The 22,079-nt window shown below is 40.7% G+C and overlaps 1 long non-coding RNA gene across 2 annotated transcripts in view; it reads right to left on the bottom strand.

Annotated features, from left to right (window-relative positions):
• Positions 1–7,861: 7,861 nt before the first annotated feature.
• Positions 7,862–22,079, bottom strand: part of LOC308476207 — a 49,764-nt gene continuing 35,546 nt past the window's right edge. For both annotated transcript variants that reach the window (XR_013985796.1, XR_013985797.1), the window contains exons 7-8: positions 17,828–17,996; positions 7,862–8,205 (exon numbers count right to left, since the gene is read on the bottom strand). This is a non-coding gene — a long non-coding RNA (uncharacterized lncRNA). The remainder of the gene's footprint in view (positions 8,206–17,827; positions 17,997–22,079) is intronic.

The raw sequence follows: 22,079 nt of genomic DNA on the forward strand, positions 1-22,079 counted from the left end.
GTGGAAAGGGTCTTGCAGCGAGCGACCTTCATGCCTCACAGCTGGGCGATGTTCCTCCAGCCTCATGAGGAGCCTCTTTTGTAGGGCTGGTGAGTATGGGCCCTGCCCCCTAGGCCAGGTGGAAAGGGCCTTGCAGGGAGTGGCCTTCACACTGTAAAATACAAATTATGTAAAATACAAATTCTTGTGCACACTTTTTGCATACTGAAAATGCATTGGAACATGTAGAGAAGATTGTAATCCAACTGGCAGCTCTTTTTCCATCCACAAACAAGCTCAGGAGCATTGTTTTGGATCTGTCCACTGCAAAAGCAATGTAGCCAGAAGCTTGAACATATCGCTCTCTCTATAAAAGATAGTAACCATGGTTTTTAAAAGCATCCCTTTTAAAAGTTTGAATTCCTTTCCTTTTTAAAAGTCCTTGCTGTACTTCTACTTGTACTTGTTCACTGCGTTTGTAAATGATTAATCCATTGCTGTAGAAGGGTACCTGTGAGATTTCTAGCTACATGCTAGAAATGTTTGGTTGTGCTGCTAAATATGATTGCTTTATTCAGGAATCTTGGAGATTTAATCAAAATAATAGGCCTTCTTAGTAGTGGTGCTTCAGTTATGGAACTTCCTCAGGAAAGTGCATCCTTTTGGCCTCAACTAAAGATGCAGCATCTGTTTCCTTGGGCATTGGGGGCTGAAGCTGAAGTCCAACAATTTTAGCAGCATTATCTGCTTCCCTGGGCACTTTGGTTTTAGATATGTAGTTTCAGATGTTTTAATTGCTGTTTTGTGATTGTCATGTTTTACCACAGTAAATGTGATGTGAACCAACCTGGGCTTCTATAGGAGGAAGGGCAGAATAGAAATACTACTACTACTACTACTACTACTACTAGGTAAAGGTAAAGGGACCCCTGACCATTAGGTCCAGTTGTGGTCGACTCTGGGGTTGCGGCGCTCATCTCGCTTTATTGGCCGAGGGAGCCGGCGTACAGCTTCCGGGTCATGTGGCCAGCATGACTAAGCTGCTTCTGGCAAACCAGAGCAGCGCACGGAAACGCCGTTTACCTTCCCGCCAGAGCGGTACCTGTTTATCTACTTGCACTTTAACGTGCTTTTGAACTGCTAGGTTGGCAGGAGCTGGGACCGAGCAACTGGAGCTCACCCCGTTGCGGGGATTCGAACCGCTGACCTTCTGATCAGAAAGTCCTATGCTCTGTGGTTTAACCCACAGCACCACAGATACCATTAAAATTGATACAGTGTTTAATACAGAACCCAATCACAGTAAACTACTTTGAAATTATTGAGTTTTCACTCAAAGATAAATTAAATTCCTCCCATTGAACCAGTGAGGCTTCAAAGGACTTAACTGATTTTCACAAATGTTAAAACTTACTAACCAAGGTACAGAGTGGGCTATTTCCTTCCTTCCTTCCTTCCTTTCGTCCTTCCCCAACCAAGCTAAACCCCTTACTAAAAAAATACTTTTTTAATGTATGTTTTTGGTTAGTTCCCCCACCCTCTGATTTCTTTGGGCAACTATTTTAAACACTGGAAAAGATGCCAAAATATTGTTCCCCTCTACTTGAAATGGTATCCTTAGCAACAGACCAACAAAAGGCCATTCACCTGGACCAGACTGCATTATTATAATTTCAATAATTCTATTTTGAGGATAAAATCTTCCACTTACAGTTAACAATGACATTGAATATACAATTTAAATTCCCAAGCAAAGCAGTTTGATGTGCTTTATAATCCTATTCAGCACAAGAAAGTAATTCCAATTGAATTATTTTAAAGAGATGTTTCATTTTTTCATTTTTTTAAGGAGCTTGTCAAGGAAATTTGTAAATAAATGGTAGTTTTAGATAGTTAGCGCCTTTGTTTAAGACATTCAGCCTAGAATATGGTTCTAAAATGCAAATCATTATTATCTGAACTCACGATGGACACATTTTCCTAAGCTCACCTTATAATTAGTTCAGGTTTTTCTCAGCAAACTCTTGGCAAATATGGTGCCAGTCTTAGCAATTTCTGAGAAAGCTCAGAAGACAAAGCCTAGACCTTAACTCTCCTTCCACCCCCAGAAAATACAGCAATTATGTGTGTGTAAAAAAAAGCTATCATCGCCAACAATGGAAGCTTTTAAAAACCAAATGGCTGCACAATGGCTGGAGCCAAGAGATGGAGACCATGGGTCAGGTTTCCCCACTCCTGGGCCTTGGGGAGCATATACACAGCACAACTGCAAGTTTCTTTTTTCCACAAAAAAGTACCTTCATGAAGCAGGAACTCCCATTATTCATCACAGGCCTTGCAATCAGTAACAGAAACTTTATTAGCAATGCCACCACTGTACACTTTCTGGATGGAACTGAACTCTGGCAAGGTCTTCTTTGTAGTGGTCCCCCACTTAGGGAATTCCTGTAGAAGTGAAGGTTTTCCATTCCCTTCATTTTTAACATTTGGGTTATTCTTAACTTTCTTGTTGTTCCAGGTATTTGGTGATTAAAACACATTGTTTATGGAACCCTGAAAATTTAAGCTGTAAATATATACCGTATTTTTCACACCATAGGGCGCACCTGACCATAGGGCGCACCTAGTTTTTAGAGGAGGAAAACACACAAAAAAATATTCTGAATCAAATGTTGCACTAAACTATTTAAAGCAGCAAAGCGGGCGGCTCCTGTCCATTTGCTGCTTTAAATCGAGCCTCAGAGGAGGGTAGGAAGGGGAACCATGGCTTATCTAAGTCCAGTCAATAATGCTGAGCCTGACTTATGGTCATCGAGATTAGCCTGGCCGTCTCAGTGGAAATCTGGGGAGGCTGAGGTGGACTTTCCAGTGGTCAAAGTGTGGTTGTGTCTTCCTGCCCGGCATCTATTTCCTGCCCTCTTTCCCCCCTGCACCCCCGCACCCTGCTTCGAGGGAAGGAAGCGGAGCCATGGATCCTCTGCTCGCAACTGCAGTGGATTCCCTCCACTTTGAAGCAGGAAAGTGGGAGAGGAGCTGCTTACATGAGTGTAAGCTGCTCCCCTCCCACTTTGCTGCTTCAAAGGGAGCCCAGGAGGAGGGAATCCTCTGCAGCCGCAAGCAGAGGATCCATGGTCCCCTTCCTTCCCTCCTCTGTAGTTGCTTTGAAGCAGGAAAGTGGGAGAGGAGCTGCTTACACGAGTGTAAAATGCTCCCCTCCCACTTTGCTGCTTCAAAGGGAGCCCAGGAGGAGGGAATCCGCTGCATGGATCCCCTTCCTTCCCTCGTCCTGGTTGCTTTGAAGCAGGAAAGTGGGAGAGGAGCTGCTTACACGAGTGTAAGCTGCTCCCCTCCCACTTTGCTGCTTCAAAGGGAGCTGGGGAGGAGGGAATCCGCTGCAGCTTCCCCCACCTCCCGGAGAGCCTGCAGAAGCCGCCCGCTCTTTAAAGGGGCTGCGCGGCTTCTCCTGGCTTTTCTGGGAGGTAGGAGAAGGGACTAATGCAGCCAGTCAGTCCCTTCTCCCTCCTGGGGAAAAGCCCGCAAGAGCGCACGAAGTTTGTGTGCAGCTCTTGGGGGCTTTTCCCGCCTGCCTCCCCCTTGCATTCGCTCCATAGGACGCACACACATTTTCCCTTGCTTTTTAGGAGGGAAAAAGTGCGTCCTATAGAGCGAAAAATACGGTATATTCCATCTTGTTTTGTTTTCTGCCTTGAGTTTCTTTGGAAGGAATGATGCCTCCTAAAAAACCGCCAACAGTTAGGATACTTTTAGATTGCATCTGAGAAGTGGTATTTGCTTAAATCTTTTGTCTGAGAAAGCTCTTGATGTTATTGAAATCTAATGGGAATGCACTATGCTGTATTGCTGACCTAAGATGGAGAGAACAAATTTTGAAACATTTTATGCATTCACTGAGCACAATGAATAATTGACCTGAAATTCAAGGATATAGTTCAAAAGGACACTTAAATAGCTGAAGTACAATAAGGCTAATGACCTTTTGATAACCACTGATGGAGAGGTAAAATCCCAATGTAAAACATGTTTTGAAGAGGGAGCTGATGGCAGCCTTGCATTAATTATTAAATATCAAACTATATCTCAAAAGGGCATGTGGACGGATGATATATTTTTAAGGCAAGATGAGAGAGAGAGAGAGAGAGAGAGATAGAGTTCTCATCTTAGCCAGAAAGACCAATAAGCAAAGCCTGATTATATGAAATATACATATTTTATTTCCCTTGAATAGCAGATTACAAAAGTAGAAACAAAAATATTTAAATATAGCTAAGATTATTTTTAATTTATGAATAGTGATATACCTAAGTATTTCCATGCCAGTTCTATGAGTTTCACACACAGAACAGGGATTTGTTAAAATCCGCATGTTGTGTCTCAGTTTATGAGAGTATCTAACATTCATAGACTATACAGCACATTGAATTCCACAAACTGTCATCTGGCTTAGACATAGGTACATTCCCAAAGACTGCTATATATAGATGTAGCACCTCCATTAGTGAGGCTATTATGGGAAACAGAAAACATTGGGGAGAGAGCTATTTTTGGACTAGAATAAACACAACACCATTTTCAAACTATTAAAATCAGTGTGAACGTGCGTTTTCCTCATACCAAATGACCCAAGAGGGTGGCATTGTCTCTGTCTTCAACCAAAAGAAAGCAGTGATCAACCTATCTGCAGGAAAAGATGTGGTAAGGAAATACCTAACTTCTTTAAAGGAATTCAAATCTCTATGTCCTGATGAGCTTCACCCAACGGCACTGAAGGAGCTTGTGGATGCAATCTCAGAACCACTGCCTATAATATTTGATAATTCTTGGACAATAGGGGAGGTGCCTGCAGACTGGAGGCAGGTGAATGTAGTTTCCATTTTCAAAAATTGAAAAAGAAGAAGACCCAGGCAACTACCGACTGGTCAGCTTGATGTTGATATCAGGAAAGGTTCTAGAGCAGGTAATTAAACAGCCAGTTTGTAAGCACTTAGATGCGTTGAATATCAAGATCCAGGATGGGTTTTTCAAAAGCAAGTTATATCAGATGAATCTCATTTCATTTTTTGGTAGAGTTACAAGTTTGGTAGATCAGAAGAATGGCAGGGGGTTGGACTCGATGGCCCTTGTGGTCTCTTCCAACTCTATGATTCTATGATTCTATAGGAGTGCTCTGATGGTGTTTCCTGCTTGGCAGGGGGTTGGACTCGATGGCCCTTGTGGTCTCTTCCAACTCTATGATTCTATGATTCTATAGGAGTGCTCTGATGGTGTTTCCTGCTTGGCAGGGGGTTGGACTCGATGGCCCTTGTGGTCTCTTCCAACTCTATGATTCTATGATTCTAAGAATGTATCCACAAAAATATAATGTGGATTCAAGGGAAGTCATAGTACAGCTGTATTCTGCTACTGTGAGAGGAGGTTGCTGGACTAGATAGGAATTTGGCATGATCTATCAGGGTTCTTCATATGTTCTTATCACAATGAAGATGGATGGTAAAAATGAGATACTCTGAGTATCTACAAATAATCACTTTAAGGTTCTACACTGAAGTTGTATCCCCCTGCTCTCATTTTCATGAATCCTTCCTTTCATGATGGCTGCTTTCCATTAAAATTTTGTAGTGGCTACCATGATGGCCTGTAATTCTAACCATAAAATTAGGTTACCGGAAACATGGCAGTTGCTTCTGCCTCACAGTTCTTCCTAAGCTCATGTAGTATAACTCAGCATGTGACGTGACACTCTCACAGTGTGGTGCTATGAAATATGCTACTGGGGAGAAGGGGCGCAGAATTATATAATGGTAGCATATTTTTATTTCTTGTACTGTCTAGCTCTGTCATGAGCAGGCTTTCAGATTCCATTGATTAATTGATTCCAGGTCCTAGGGACAGTATGTTTTCTGCAGTGGCCCCACATCATTGGAATGAACCCGGGGTCTGTTGGAGACTGTTGTTACGGTCCTTTAGAAAAACCGTCAGGGCCCATTTGCCTTCTGCAGCTACTCTTGAGTTGTTTTATTGTATGGCTGTCTAATTATCTTGCATTGCAGGTTTTGGGAACTTTTGGACCTCCAGATATGGCTGAGCCGCAGCTCCTATTATCTCTGTCCATTGATATTGCTTGTTAGGGTTGATGGGTGTTGTAACTTAAGCAACCTCTGGAGGGCCAAAGGTTCCCCACCCTGTTCTGTTTGGTTCTAATACTCATGGGCTAAATGGCGACCGCAGTGTCTGGAAACAAACAGTCAGGTCATGTATCCATAGCAGTGACCAGAGGAGGAATAAGTACTGAGAGGAGCATGGAAAGAAAAAAGAAGAAGAAACACCATGGTGCATCTGCAGGAGCACAACTGGACACCTTCATCTGCCCCAGCTGCAACAAAACATGTCTCTCCTGCATCGGTCTCTACAGCCACAACAGGTGCTGCAACCTTTCCATAAGCACACTCCTCCATTGTCTCCCAAGACAAATGGATGCCAACAACACATCCACCCACCCATGATTACTGGTTTTTAGTGAGTGGCGGGTTCGTGTTTTTATTTCATAAGCCGCAATGAGAGATGTTTTCCCCGCAAAGATGGCCTCGAAATATTTTAAATATCATTATGATGAGGTTGAAAGGAAATGCAACTCAGCTTACAATGCTGCCCTTTCCATTATCTGGTATTGATGCCCACTAAGCCAACTTTCATTTTTTAAGAGTTCTGATTATTTAGCATGGAATATAGCTCGCTGCTTCTCAAAACGAATAGGATACTTTAGAATCAGATGTCAGCATGATGAATTGCTGCTAATGAGCTACATATCAAATACATTTTTCACAAAAAGGAGTATCAGGGAAATTGTAACCTGCACCCATAAATTGGGAAACTAAGTAAATGATTCATTAGGGGTTATTTTTCCTTCATAGGTATTAGCGTATAGATATTTACGGTGTCCAATTTATATTACAGCATTTATGGCCTATATGCAAGTGATTTCTTTCTTGTTTTTAACATTTAATGCCCATCAAAATCTTGAAGCACAATCTGAAAGAAAAGCATTGGGTTACAGCCTGGTTGTACAGTGGATGCTGGTCCATTAGGAGGAATAGGGAATTGCCTCACCAACCTCAGTTGTCCCCATCTGCCTTCCTTCTTACCTGCAACTAGTCCAGGGATGTGGTTAATGCCTTGGACTCAGAAGAGTAGCTCTTTGGAAGCTCTTGGAAATTGTTCATTTTTTAACACATTTGTCACATGATTTAGCAAGAAGAGTCTACATAGAGATGCATATGCAGGTGAATAATCAAATGGGAGGAATGCTGAACAATGAAACTTTCAAATATTCACCATATGATTGATGAATCATCAAGAATTGTAAATATGTTATTGTGTTTACAAACAGCTTCCATATTTTGTACAACTATAACATATGCACACAAACACAAGTTGAAGCCGATTATATGCACTTATTTTGAAACTCATAGGTTTAAGCAATGTGTTTTTTTGTGATAGTACTCAATGTTACAGAATACTGGGACCTCTTTCTTTTGTTGCTGACCATAGAAGCCATTTTGTGATGACTTCCATGAAGCTTATAGCAAGGTAAGTGTACAAAGTCCTGGGTTCAAACATGATACACCATGTAGGAATGCAGCTGTATGTTTTTGCAACATCACAGCCTATTTTGTGTTAATGAGAAAGTTGAAATATAGCAATTTCTATATCAATAACTTAGTTTTCTATCTTGTCCACTGCAGGTTAGAGGGTACCAATTTCCATTACAGAAAAATAAATTCATTTTGCAAAACCTCAAATTGCATTCACGGGTGTCGTATGCATTCCTAATGTAGCATTTTTGCACCTTGTGTGTGTGTGTGTTTTGAGTCAATGTTTTTATCTTAGTAGCAACAGCAGAAGGAGTAGAAGCAGCAGCACTGATACTTCACATTTCAATCATCCTTCATGGTGAGCACAAGTTATTAACTCATATTTATTTCCTTCAGCTCCTGTGGCTTAGCCATATGTCATCCTCTTGTTCCATTTTGTCAAGATCACAAACTTGGGAATAATTGCTGTAGCTGAGATTCACACCAAATCAACAAACCAATGGATTCTACTGTCTCAAGCGCAGCAGGTAACCTTCTGCAGAACTCTCAACTTCTTCGCTCAACAAGTTGAGTCGCAGTCGGTGACAGAAAAGAGTGAGCACGCATGCCTTGTTAACTGTGAAGTATGAGAAAACAGGAAGAAAACAGGAAGAAGCAAAAAACAAAACAAAAACCTGTGAAAATCTAATAGGCCGCTTTTATTTTTTGCACAACAATGAAACAAGCAGAATGTATACCTAATTTTGGTACAAGAAAGAAATGTTTCAGTGCATTTCTGGGTTGCAGTCACAAAGCGTGTTCTCCTTCATGGAGAGCATGTGTTGTGGTGGGGGCTGACAGGACACTCCAAAGTTGTGAGGCGGGCTAATTGATCATTGGCCACAGATGTGATTGGGCTTCCCTTGTTGTTGGGATGAAGTTAATGTTGCCATTTGTTGATTGACAGCCAGAAATACTAAAACTCCCTGCACGAGGTGTAGAGCTTCCTCATTTTGCCCCATGCATCAGATTGCCCGTCCCACCCTCCCTATATTTAGGGTTGTTCGCTTTGACCTTGCAACAGAGGAGGGCCAGAAAGAATCTAAAGACTGTCATGTCCTGTATCATTCATGTAGGAAAGGAAGCAATCCTAGCTCAGTATTAGGGTACATGCTTTACATGCAAAATGTCCCTCACCTAATTCCTGTAATGTCCAGTCAAAAGTGTCAGCTAGCAGAGTTCTGAGACTCTAGAAAACTTCTGCCAAAACTTTCTCCAGTCTGCCATGGGGGTGCTGGCATCTGCTGTTCAAGAAAATGGAAGTCTAAAAGTTCCTCAGGGTCATGAAATTGGTTTTTACAAATTTTGGGGTGTGGGGTGTGTGCAAAATAAATATGAATACTTATCCAACACAGGTCCAGTGAGATCCATTCCAAGGTACTTAAATCATGCATTCACTAGATGACATTTTGAGCTAATAATTAACTGTCCCCCCCCCCCTTTTTGCCATCTCTAAAACAAGAATAGAAATAAGTTACCTTCTGGGGCTGATTGTGAGATATGATAAGGTGAGAAAATGTTATCCTGTCTACTGCTTTAGTGATAAGATTCTATATTTTTTAAACCTAATATGGAAAGAGTTCAAAAAAATTTAAGCAACTTTTTGAAAACCCACTGTTAAAACAATGTGTGTGTGTGTGTGTGAGAGAGAGAGAGAGAGAGAGAGAGAGAGAGAGAGAGAGAGAGAGAAGAGAGAGAGAGAGAGAGAGAGAGAGAGAGAGAGAGAGAGAGAGAAAGTTTCTAGTTCTCATGGACCTCCACAAAAGGATAGCAAGTGGTCAATGATACTTATACTGTAGGTCTCATCAGTGCAGCTACCTTTCAACCACACTGGATGGGAAAGAGCTATTTAAGTATGTTTTTATGAAAGCTGTGATTGAGACTTCTTGAGTAGTTTTCTTTCATAATTACAAATGTGATTCACAAAAGAGTATTGAAAACAATTCCAACAGAATAGGTTAATACTGTAATGTGTACTCTTCTACCACCTGTCATTTTCTAATCTCTCTTCTTGTTACCTACCAATTAACTGGGTCTGTCAGCAAATCTGGGTTGCACATATGGATAGTAAAAGAAAAAGACTCCTCAGCTTCTGAAATATGGCATCTGCTCTTGCTTTGGGAATGGAGGCTCAGTGTTATATTTATGCAACATGCTGATGTTGCTCTCACATTGGAAGTCCTGTTTATAGCAGGGGAATGCCTTGGGCTTTGCATGTACCCCAAAATACATGGTGAATTCATGGGGTGATTCAGGGAAGTTATCACATTCTGAGAATTCAGAGTCAGATAGTGCAGTTAATAAGGTGTCTTGAGGTAGATCACTATGTGGCCTCAACTGCTCAAGTGTGTATATCAAAAGTTAAACAAAGGGACTTAGGAAGCTACCTTGTATTGAATCCACCTAGTTGAGTATCGTATACACATAAAAAGGTAAAGGACCCCTGACAGTTAAGTCCAGTAGCAGACGACTCTGGGGTTGCGGCGCTCATCTTCCTTTACAGGCCGAGGGAGCTGGCGTTTGTTGGCAGACAGTTTTTCTGGGTCATGTGGCCAGCATGACTAAGCTGCTTCTGGAGCAATGGAACACCGAAACCGAACACCGAAAGCATCACACGGAAACGCCGTTTACCTTCCTGCCAGAGCAGTACCTATTTATCTACTTGCACTTTTTTGGCATGCTTTCAAACTGCTAGGCTGACAGGAGCTGGGACCAAGCAACGGGAGTTCACCCCGTCATGGGGATTCGAACCACCAACCTTCTGATTGGCAAGCCCAAGAGGCTCAGTGGTTTATAATAATGTAAAAATCACCCTGTTGGGTCAGAAGAAAGGTCCTTCTAGTCCAGCATCTAGTTCTGACAATGGCCAACTAGATGCCCTGCAATTGACATTCAGATGCACACCACCTCTGATACTAGTCTTAGCCCTATTAAAGACAGTTCTGTTGGCAGACATGACTATATCTTGTGATAGCAGATTCTATAGTTTAACGATATGCTGTGTGAAGAAGCACTTCCTTTTCCTTGTGCTGAATCTTCTGACACTCAGCTTCGTTGAATGTTCTGGGTTCTAGTATTATAAGAGGAGGAAAACTTCTCTCTATCCACCATGGGTAAATTTATACACTGACCAGAATTTATACACTCTTTGTTATTGGGATTACCTGCTCTTCTATTCTCAGGCACAATTTACTTCCCTAATTCAAAAAAAACCAAAAAAAAAAACCTCCAAATTTAAAAAAACAACCACAAGTTAAAAACAATTTAAAGCAATTGAAGCAATAATAACAGCAGCAGCAGAACACCACCCCACCCACCCACACAACCCCTCTACGCAAGAGTCTGGTCAGCCACCTCAGCTTCTGTAGCTGCAGTCAGTCAGGGACCCAGATTCCCAGGCCTGCAAGGCAGGGAGCAGGTACTCCAGGAGTTATAGCCAAGATTTTAAGTGTAAGTTACTGACTCCTGATTTTAATCAGCCTCTAATACTCCCAACACCTGAAGTTACAGAATTTGAAGATATATCATGGTAATTAGGTTTTCATTAGTTGAACCTCCATATCAATTACTCCCTAGGCAAAATACTTTGGGTCCAAAAACCTTTGCGGAGCATAAATACTGCATGTGAAATATATCTTTGCTTCCCTGTAACCTAATGAAAATCAATATTGATGGCAGGCTATGGCTATAGGCCAACTAGATGTGGTGCCCAAGGCATTATGGCTAATGTACATCTTTCTATAAGGCCGACTGCTCTCTTCATTGAGGCTAACAGGATATGTACAGATCACAGTGGAAAGAGAGGGGTAGTTTAATCCCCCCTTCTCCCATGATTCTGACAAAAATCACCTCCCTACTTTGCTCTTTTGCATTGAGAAGTAAGATGTCATTGCCATCAACGTCAATGCAAAGAGCAATGTTGATTGCAAGGTGTGAGGTTTTAAACTCCCTCTGTCTACTTGTTGATTCCCAATCCAGCTCACCACTCTGTGGCAGCTATTTGAAAAAATCACACACATTAAATGCTTTAATGTGGGCTTTTGTCCTACCAGTCAGATAACGTGGTCAGATAATATGTTACTTGTTTTTAATCTGACCTCCTTGCCTCTGTTGTATTTTTAATAACGTGGTTTTATGATGATACTGTGATATTACTTGCGGTAAGCTGTCATGAGTGATGCATATCCATTACAAGGACATGATAGAAATTCTCATATAAATAAAATGAAAACAAATTTAATCTTATGTCTAGTTTGGTCCTATGAGGCCCATTGATTTCTTTCCCCAATGACTGTATGCCACTATTAATTCCCTCAGTATTACCTTCTAAACAGTTGTTTTGTGGTAAGAGCTTAGTACAAGAGAAATAGCATAAAGTAGACATAAAGTGATCCTCTGCAGAAGTTTTAACAATGTCGCTGATGAACTGCTATAAAAATGCTTGAATGAGAAGGAATTAATATGGCAATATGACCTGTCTCTGCTCCAATTGTCGTATACTAGAAAGTTTAGAAATAAGTGGCAAATCCCACAATAAAGGGAGTTCCCCTGTGAACAACAACCCAAGTGAAAATTCAGTGTTTGAAATGTTACATACCAAAATGCTAACAACGAGGTTAAAAAGGTAAAGGGACCCCTGACCATTAGGTCCAGTCGCAAACGACTCTGGGGTTGCAGCACTCATCTCGCTTTATTGGCCGAGGGAGCTGGTGTACAGCTTCCGGGTCATGTGGCCAGCATGACTAAGCCGCTTCTGGCAAACCAGAGCAGCACACGGAAATGCCATTTACCTTTCCACCTATTTATCTACTTTCGAACTGCTAGGTTGGCAGGAGCAGGGACCGAGCAACTGGAGCTCCCCCCGCCGCAGGGATTTGAACCGCCGACCTTCTGATCGGCAAGCCCTAGGCTCTGTGGTCTAGACCACAGTGCCACCCACATTCTGAATAATGAGGTTAATTTACCCTAAATCCAAATACTTCAACTAAAGCTGGATTATGTAATGAGATTTCAAAAATGTAGTGTGAACATATTCACCCACATGGTGTTCAGTATTTACTCATCCGGGATAATACATTTTGGGAGTTATATATATATATTACAGCATTAGAAAAATAATGGCAACTTCCATATTTGTTCTTGCTGTTTTAATCACATCATTAAAAGGTTTTGGAGAAATAGAGTTGGTGGCATGTTCTCTCTCTTTTTCTAATGATATACAAACTTTAAGATATAACTATTATAAATGCTATTTTAATACCTCAGTATTGTGCTGTGTCAGCCCAAAGCATGTGTATTGAAAATGGATGAAAAAAACAACAGCAATTTATATTACTATTATTAAATACAGATTATAGATTTTAGTAATTTAAGAAATCAAACTTAAAAGGAGATATTTTGCTTCTTTATTTTAATTAACTAGTTATTTCAATATGATCTTTGTGTGCAAATATTCAAAAACTAAATGCTGTTTTGCCAAACTCTTATGTGATCAGAAAATACCAGTCTTCCATTTTCCAATTATTTGATTTACAGCATAATCCTACACATGTATATAGAGAAGTAAGCCCCATTAAATTTAGTGGGACTTACTCCCATGCAAGTGTATACCCAATGACAAAACATTGATTTAATGAAGTTGCCTCTAATTATTTTTTACATTTATATCTTGCTTCTTACAGAGATCTATGCGATGCTCTTAAACAGTCTGCTTTTGGGGTCCATCCAACTGATGCTTGATGAATTCAGTATTTGCAAGTTTCTGTATAAAATGACCTGGTCCCCACATCATGGATTATTGTGTGGTTGGAGCTTAACTGCCCAACAATTTTGTGTGTGTTTGTTTGGTTTATTTAAGCAATTGTAGTTAAGCGGTATATCAATCATCTCTAAGCTGTTAACAAAAATGAAATACAGAAATGATAAAAATTATCCACTGTTCAAAGCTATACAAATATGCATGTAAATATGCACTTTAATTTAAACATTCATTTTGAGAAAAGTCACATTAAATTACATATCAATGAAGAAATGAAACAATGAGTAAAAACATGAGAAAGTGATATAGATGGGGGAAAGATGGGGTTTCCCCCCCTAGTCATAATTTATTCCATTGGATCAATGTAAAAATAATGATTCTATTAAGACTATTTTTAAAGATACTGGCACAGTTCTTTCATTCAATGACAAAAAATAGGTATGCCCCCCCACCTCAATTCATTTTCTCCGAGAAAATGGAGATAAGTCTTATGTTATTTAGACATGTACATTTATTTTTTTTTTTTTTTTAAATAATATTTATTAAAAGTTTCAAAAATACAGAAAGTAAAAAGTAAAATACATTCAGATCCTTGTTTTCATATATCCACTTTCTGGGACTCCCCCCTTCCCCCACCCCTACCATATTCCTTTTTCATGTTGTTGGCTCCACAAGCTCTCGGTTCTGATTATAAACATAATTTGTTTAAACCATTATTCGAATTTAAGATTTCTACACTCCTCATCAATACCCTTAATAAAAAACCAAAAATTTCTTTCCCAGAGCCCACCCCATTTTCATTCCACAATTTCCCTTTTTTTAGTAATTAAGACACCCCACATAGTAGAAATATCAGAAATAAGAAATAAAAGATATAATAGATAAAACAAAGCCAGTTCAAAAAAAAAGAAGTTGACAAGCCTTTGGATTTTAGTTCTCCCCCTCTGTCCCCGGTTTAATTTCCCCCTGACCACCAAACCATGTTATCCGCCTGGAATTCTTACAATCCATAAATCGCCTATTTCCCCCAACTCCTTGCTGGTTTTGTTTTTTTTTTTTGTTTTTTTTCCTTTCATAATTATTTTTAAAACACTTAACTTCAGATCTTTAATAAAGCTCCCCCCATTGTTCTTTCCAAATTGTAGTCCAGTTTCCTCTTGTTCCGCTGCTGAAACGTTCTAATTCAGAAGCTTAGTAAGCCTGCAGGGATTATTGTTATTCAGGAACAAAAACTTGCGTTCAGTCCCTTCCTTTCTTCAATAGAAAATTCTATTGTCTCCTTTAGCTGAACACCCTGTAGACAAAATATTATTTCCGTTTTGCAGCTTTCCCAGAAGATAACCAGTTCTGTAAAATTCCAATGGTATTTTTCCACTTACGACCATCTTTGTAATGTCCTCTAGGGGGATTGTTGTAACTTTGTTTTCTCTAGTCCAAAAGTCCGATTGTTATCCATATTTTCGCCATTTTGTATCCAAGTTTTAACAAGTTGTAGCAAATTGTAACAAATTTAGCCAGCAAAGTTCTCATAATAAAATCCTCTCTGCTTTCCGACTTTGACAGCTACTTTGACAGCTGTCAAAATCTCCGACTCTTTTCACCAGGCTCTCTCTTCAATCACCCCGGTTCCCAGGGGGGGGGGGGGGTTACGTTTCTTCTCCCTCAATTCGTCCTCCAGCACAGTTCTTATGATTCCCCATCGTGGAATTCTTAATTTTTATCAGCAATACAAATCTTTTTGGACCTTGGTTTCCCCGTCCTTGTCTTGGAAGGTTTACAATAGGGGGGGGGACTGACTTCCTTTTTGGATCCCCCCCCGCTCGTGTCCAATTCAAAAAGAAATTCTTTTTTTCCTCCTTTTAAACCCAATTTTCAAATTACTCACGGGTTGTTGTTAAAAAGTCCGAATTTTCAATGGAAGAAGTCAGCGCTCTCCGCCGGATGGCATGCGGCTGCGCTCGGCAGGGATAGCAGAGGACTCAAAGCACCACGCTTCTCCCCGGCACCCGATCCGTAGCCTTTAAAAAGGCTCCTTCATGAGTCGGGAGGGCGCTGACGGTGCCAGCCGAGTCTCCATGTCCACGGCCCTCGTGGCCGTGGTTTTTAAGGGTCCCCGCATCGCCGGTGCGGTAGGACCCAGCCCCTGCCGAGCAGGCTCCCTCCGGAGCTCGGAGGGAGTCCGCCATTCGGCGATGGCGCCAACCCGGAAGTCTATTTAGACATGTACATTTAGTACTTGATGTTGTATCTCACTCACTAATTTGCCCTTTAAAAGAGGCCAGATCTCGCTCATCGGTTAAGTGAGATAGATCAAATGCCAAGAACAACAAATTGATTTGTCCAGAGTTCTGATTCATCACTTTGCAATGTGGAGATTGTGATGTGCATTTTCTTCCCTATCCATCTTGCAGGAAGATAAAGCCTTATTGAGTGTCTGTGAAAAGTGTTTTGTGTGAGATAAACAGACATCGGCACACCTGTTTATCCAATCTTGTTCTCAGGTTGCGTGTGCTGAAACCAAGATACGTAGCTAGCATATATTGAAGAAGCACGACATATATTTAATATTACTTCCTGAAGTAATAAAATGTGAAGAAATTAATGTGAAATAGAGCATCTTAATTTGCATCAAGTTTTTTTTACAAACAGGCCCTACAGGTACGAGTTCTAAACTCATGCTGAACTTTTAGAATGACTGATCTGCATTGAATCATAGAATTATGTACATGTTCACAATTCCAGTAAGCAATGGTTCTCATTATATTTTAGTATTGATAGAAACTAAAAATAAATGGTGTCAAAATGCAATGCAATGTATCTAAACACACACCACAATTCTGATGCATGTGCTGCTTGTGAACTTGTGGTTCCTAAGACTGGTCCTAAGTCCCATAGAGCACAAGCGAGTGTTGTTGTTGTTGTTGTTTAGTCATTTAATCATGTCTGACTCTTCGGGACCCTAATATAACAATAATATAACATATTATAATATAATATAACATAATAACAAGTGAGTGTTACTGTCAAGTAAACATGCATAGGTCCATGCTGCACATCTCTTTCTGGAGTAGGACTGGGGCACTCCAAAATTCCAAATTATTATTTGGAATTTTGAAATTATTCCAAAATTTCTCAGTCAGTCCTTAGATAATCAATGTGATACAGCAGCAAAGGTCTAAATTCCGTTTCTATTATTAATTAATTATTTAAATTTGGAAGCTGTCTTCATCCATAGGTCATGTGGCGGCTCAAAATGTGAAAGCTCAATATAAAAAAAACACAAAATACATAATAAAAACTAGAACCCCCCCCCCAATAATGCCTCCTACCCTTCTCTCACAACACATTTAACAACGTATCAGATGTAATCAGTCAAAGACCTTGTTGAAGAGGAACATTTTCCCCTGGTGCCCAAAGGTGTATAATGAAGTGTATAACTGCAGAAAAGGCGTGTTCTCATGTTGCCACACTCCAAAACTCTCATGTCGGAGGCACACAAAGAAAGACCTCAGATGGTGTTTTATTCAAATAAACATATGGGCGCAGGAAAAAGCATTTCAAATTCTGGCTTTCAACTTAACACCATGCATAGAAATTGGACTTTACCACACATGGGCAAATGCTAACGAGCACACTCACTTGACCAATTTGTTCTGCGGAACTTGCATAGACCAGAGACCACAGAGAAAGACAACAGTCAAAATGCATTTGGGTTTTGTGATACTTTGAAAGTTGTAACTGTTCACATTGTTAGTAACACCCATCTACCCCCAGCAGCAGCCCAGACAGGGCCTTTTTACCTGTGGTTCCCCATTTGTGGAATGCCCTCCCTAGTAAGGTGTTTTTGCCCACATCATTATTAACTGTCAGGAGGATTTTGAGAACATTCCTGTTTATGCAGGCATTTGGTGGCTGAAGAATCATGTTACTGGCAACCCCGATATAACTGGATGATATAATGTTTTTAATTGTATTTGTTTTCAGAATGTTATATCTATTTTAGAATGCTTTTTTAATAAAAAAGAAATGTGGATGTGTTTGCTGCCCTGGACTCCTTTGGAAGGTAGAGCATGATGCAATTTCAATAAATAAATACACATTTTGATAGGATATATGTTTTTGATTGGGGTTTGTTTGTCTGTCTTGCTTTTGAAATAGGTAAGTGCATCTTGTCTGCTTTTACTAGTACAATGGGATATGTCACTCCCCACCCCCACCCCCAAATGTGTATAGCAAACTTATAGCAGCTTTAAAAAGCTAAGGTCAATGGCATTTGGAGAAAACACACCTGGGGACTTACACAAACAGGATGTCATCAGGAAGGGAAACTGAAACAAACTCAAGTTTAAGGACCCTCATAATTCAGCCCTAAAAAAATAACAAACACATGCATACAAAGCACAGAATTGCTCCTGGTTATGTCAAGCCAATTATGACTAACCTGTTTTCCTCCCACAGCCCATCACTTTCCTCTTTTGCTTTGTTTTGGGTTCAAAACAATTCCCTGCAAAGGTCTCAAACAGCACATTGTGTGTGGAAGACAAGCATATCTACCCAAAAGCATTGTTTCTGCTGCCAGTGTCAGAAAGCCGTTTATCGCTGTCATTTTCCTGTAACACAAAAAAACCTTGTCAGTATGAACAAAGGAAATATCTGGTACTACGGTGCAAGATACCTTTTAGCTGACATAAAAGAGAAACAAAGGGAATGAAGGGAGACCTATTAAGGTGTCTTTCCCCCCAACATGAAATGGAACAATGCTGAACCTTTCTGCCAACAATAATAAAGGAAAGTAAAACTTGATGGCTTCATTATATTTTTAAAACATTATGTTTGGTTTCTTTTTTTAAGTCTGTGCATGTCACATAAATTAACAAATAACATATAAAGAAAGCAACACTGTGCATCAAGTATGTATTTAGGATATGTAATTAATGAGTTGAAATATACAGAGAGAGCACTTTTTCAGCAAAATGAGGTGCAGGTACAATAGGCTCTTACTATAGTTGAAAATTTTATTAAGATTCTGACTGTTGACAAACAAAGGCCCATCTAGTCTGTCAGTAATATAATACAATGCCCCTTTCCAAAGTTAGTTTGATTTGCTCCATGAAAAAGGGACCCCATGATTCAGTTATTTCTGCCTATCTGGATGGTTGAATCACCTTGGAGGTAACTGGTTAAGACTCCCCAGTGTTACTGGTCTGTGAAAAAGCCACATGGAAACATACTGGAAGTTGATGAACTGAATCAGAATTAGGTAAGGCTCTAAAGTTATCTCCAATTATTATCATTAAAATTCTTGATGAATTCCACTGTAGTGACATGCTAACAGTCTTATTATACCAATGTAATTTCAAATTAAAATAACGATGCTTATAATTGTCCATCTCCACTCAAAAAAAAAAAAAAAGGAAAAAAAGAATTTAGCTGCAGATTAAGGTGATATATTCTACACCTGATTACATGGCACACATTTCGTCATAGCATTTAGCATGTTACAAAATAGATCATTTAGTAAGAATCCCACCCAAAGGCATAGAAAATGACACAAGAAGTACAGTTTTCTGTCCAATGAAGTCACACATGTGGAAATGGATCTAGTCACTTGCCATGTGTCTCCCTTGTTCGCTGGGGGAGTTTCCTGCTGCCAACGCCTACATGTTGTCAGCTGTGCTGCAAGTGCCAAGTTGTATTTATGGGAGGGGCTGCACATGTCTAATAGTATGCATAAGCAGCCAGTTGTGTATACAATATACTAATGAAGGACCATAGCTCAGCGGTAAAGCACAGGTGTTGCATGCAGAGAGTCGTAGGTACTATTTCTGGTATATCCAGTAAAAACAAAACAAAGTAAGATAACAGGTGAAGTGAAAGAGCCCAGAGAGGCTAGGCTCTGCTTACACAATTGGAAGCAGCACTGCTTCTGATACCAGTTGCTGGCAACCACTGGAGGAGAAAATGCTATTGTGCTCAGGTCCTGCTTGTGGATTTCCCATAGGCATCCCACAGGATGGTGGACTAGATGGGCCATTGGTCTTATCCAGCAGGCTCTTCTAATGTTCTTAGGTGGACAAATAGTCTGATGTAGTCTAAGGATGTTTCCTATGTTCCTGATGTAATAGTGATCAGGGAGGGCATATCTTTTTAAATATAGTATCTTCTTCATTGTTTATTGTATTTGGAGGTAGTAGATCCAAGGCCACCTCCAGCAAGGCCTTGATGCCCCTGGAATTCCTCCTCTGGTCCCTACTTCTGGTGGAAGCACCACTGATGGCAGCTCTACATCCGTGGAGCTTTTCACAGGCATGAGGGGGGTCTGGGCTGAACATGTTGCTCCACCAGCTTTGCTGATGGAGTGGCACTACCAATAGCACTTCCACCCTCTTACCCAGCCAGCCTTTTCTGGGGGTTCAGGATGGCTCAGTGCACTATCTATTACCATTTCTGCAAAATGTCAGTCAATTAAAACACTTACATTTTAATTACCAAGGTAACACAGCCTTTCAATGCATATTTGCTGGACACTAGATTATGCAGCTATACCTGTCAAGAGATGTACGGTATGAGGTGGTACTATCAGTTTGTAATTAATTAGGAATAACAGGAATGTGAACACACACATTTATTAATTCAACACTAACAATGTAGTCTTATTAAAAACAAAAATGCACTGTGCCTAATCCTGGCATTTATTATTTTGGTGTAATGGGTTAGGAAAGCTTCACAGTAAACACAAGAAGAGCCCTAATGGATCACACCAAAGACCCATCTAGTCCAGCTTTCTGTTCTCATTATGGCTAACAAATGCAGAGGCTAAAATTCTTAATTAAATAAATTGGCAGAACTGCATACTTGAAAGTGAACATGAATAGAAAACTTGGCAGGAAGGCCCCATCCTCCTTCATCACTGTCCAGCAGGAGGTGGGAAATTATGTGCATAGCCACTGCCATTCATAAATGGATTTTATGCCATCTCTTGAATACTGCTAGACATTCTAGTGCCACCAGCAGAGCGCCAAGACCTCTAGCTGTTGATCTATTTCACAGTTTAATTTTAGTTAATGGTGTATGTGTGTGATATATACAAGGAGAATATGGTTCCCGTCTCCACTAAAGAGGAAGTTTGAGATGTTCACCCTTTAGTCAATATGTAAACAACGAGGTTATAGTATTGCTTAGAAACTGGATCAGCAGCAGTGCACCACAAAATCAAACGAGAAATGTGAAAAATATATTCCATACAAATAATCCCCAAACCAGCTTTCCCCCAAAACCAGATTCCTTAGGTTTTGTTATTGCTGTTTCAAACGTGACATATTTAAAAAGGATAGTGCAAAAACATTGAAACTATGATTAAAATTAAGCTGCCTTTCAAAATCCGTATTAGTGTGACACTAAGGTCCTTGTGAGTGAGAGCAAATTTAGCTGTTCCTTCATGGTTTAACTTTAAGAGGAAGGTGGTTTCTCTGGCAACTGTGGGGAATAAATGCCCTGATTCAGCCTTTCTTCAAAGAACACTTGCTGAAGGGGGAGGGGAGGGGAGGGGAGGGGAGGGGAATGACTACTCTGCTCCACAGTAGTGATGTTAAATCTGTGACAGAGGCACACCCATAGAACAAGGAATTAGGTTGTGCGCCTGGTGTTGTAAGACCAGGCCAGCTCTGCCCTTCACAGCCACTCATTTGAGCATGGACATAGGAAAAGGAACACATAGGTGTGAACACCTGCTCATACACTGGGGTTCTCTGCCAGATGGCCATGCTCAGCATGTAGACAACTAAGGGCAAGACTAGTCTTGACATGGGACTTCCGGGTTAGCGCCATCGGCGAATGGCGGAGTTCCTCCGACCGAAGGAACTGGCTCCGTGGAAGCTGGGTCTTCCCGCCGCGGCGAAGGTGGGGACCCGCTAGAAATCCCAGGAGGAGGAAGCCTGGGAACGTGGGGTTCGGCAGAGCACCAGGAGCGCCCCCCCTACTCACCGGCAACCCCATTTTGGGGCTCCGGAGTGAAGTGGGGTGAGCGGCGCGGTGCTGCGAACTGATTGCTACTTTCACGGAGTGAAGTCGCACAGCCATCGCCGGAGAGCGCTGACTTTTTCCTGTGGACAATTGGATTTAAAACAAGTACCCGTGAGTAGAAACGGAAAATTTGATCAAGAAATATCTTAATTTGGCACCGAAGCGGGAAGGTTCAAAACAGGAAGTCCGCCTTCCACTTTTTGTATATAGACTGAAGCAAAATCCTTGTAAGCTAAAGCCTGGAAAGTCGTTAAAAAAGTCTAAATTTCCTTCATTTAAAACTACTGAAACCCCCTTGGAAGCAGGAAGAAAGGGGGGGGGACTTTGTTTAATGCCTGCAGGAGAGGGAGCGAAGAAAGATAAGTTTCCACCGTCTCTAACCTGGGAACGGGGTGTCAGAGACAGAAATTGTTGGAGAGGTTCACTGACTGTGAATGGAATACTTTGACAGATAGCTAAAGAAGAGAAATAAACTGATTCCAATGTTGCCTTTTGCATTCTAAAGAAACAAAATATCTGAAAAATGAAAGTAATTTTCCTTTGTTGGACTTGCCTTAAAAAAATGGATACAAATAGAAATTGTCTCCTCTAGAGGGAGCTTGCTAAATTGTTGCTGCAGTCTACTTGAGGACTCTACAGCTGTCAGATTAAGATCGTGGCATCAGTCCTTT

Source organism: Podarcis pityusensis (genome assembly GCF_964106645.2).
Source record: "Podarcis pityusensis genome assembly, chromosome: 4".
Lineage (NCBI taxonomy): Eukaryota > Metazoa > Chordata > Lepidosauria > Squamata > Lacertidae > Podarcis > Podarcis pityusensis.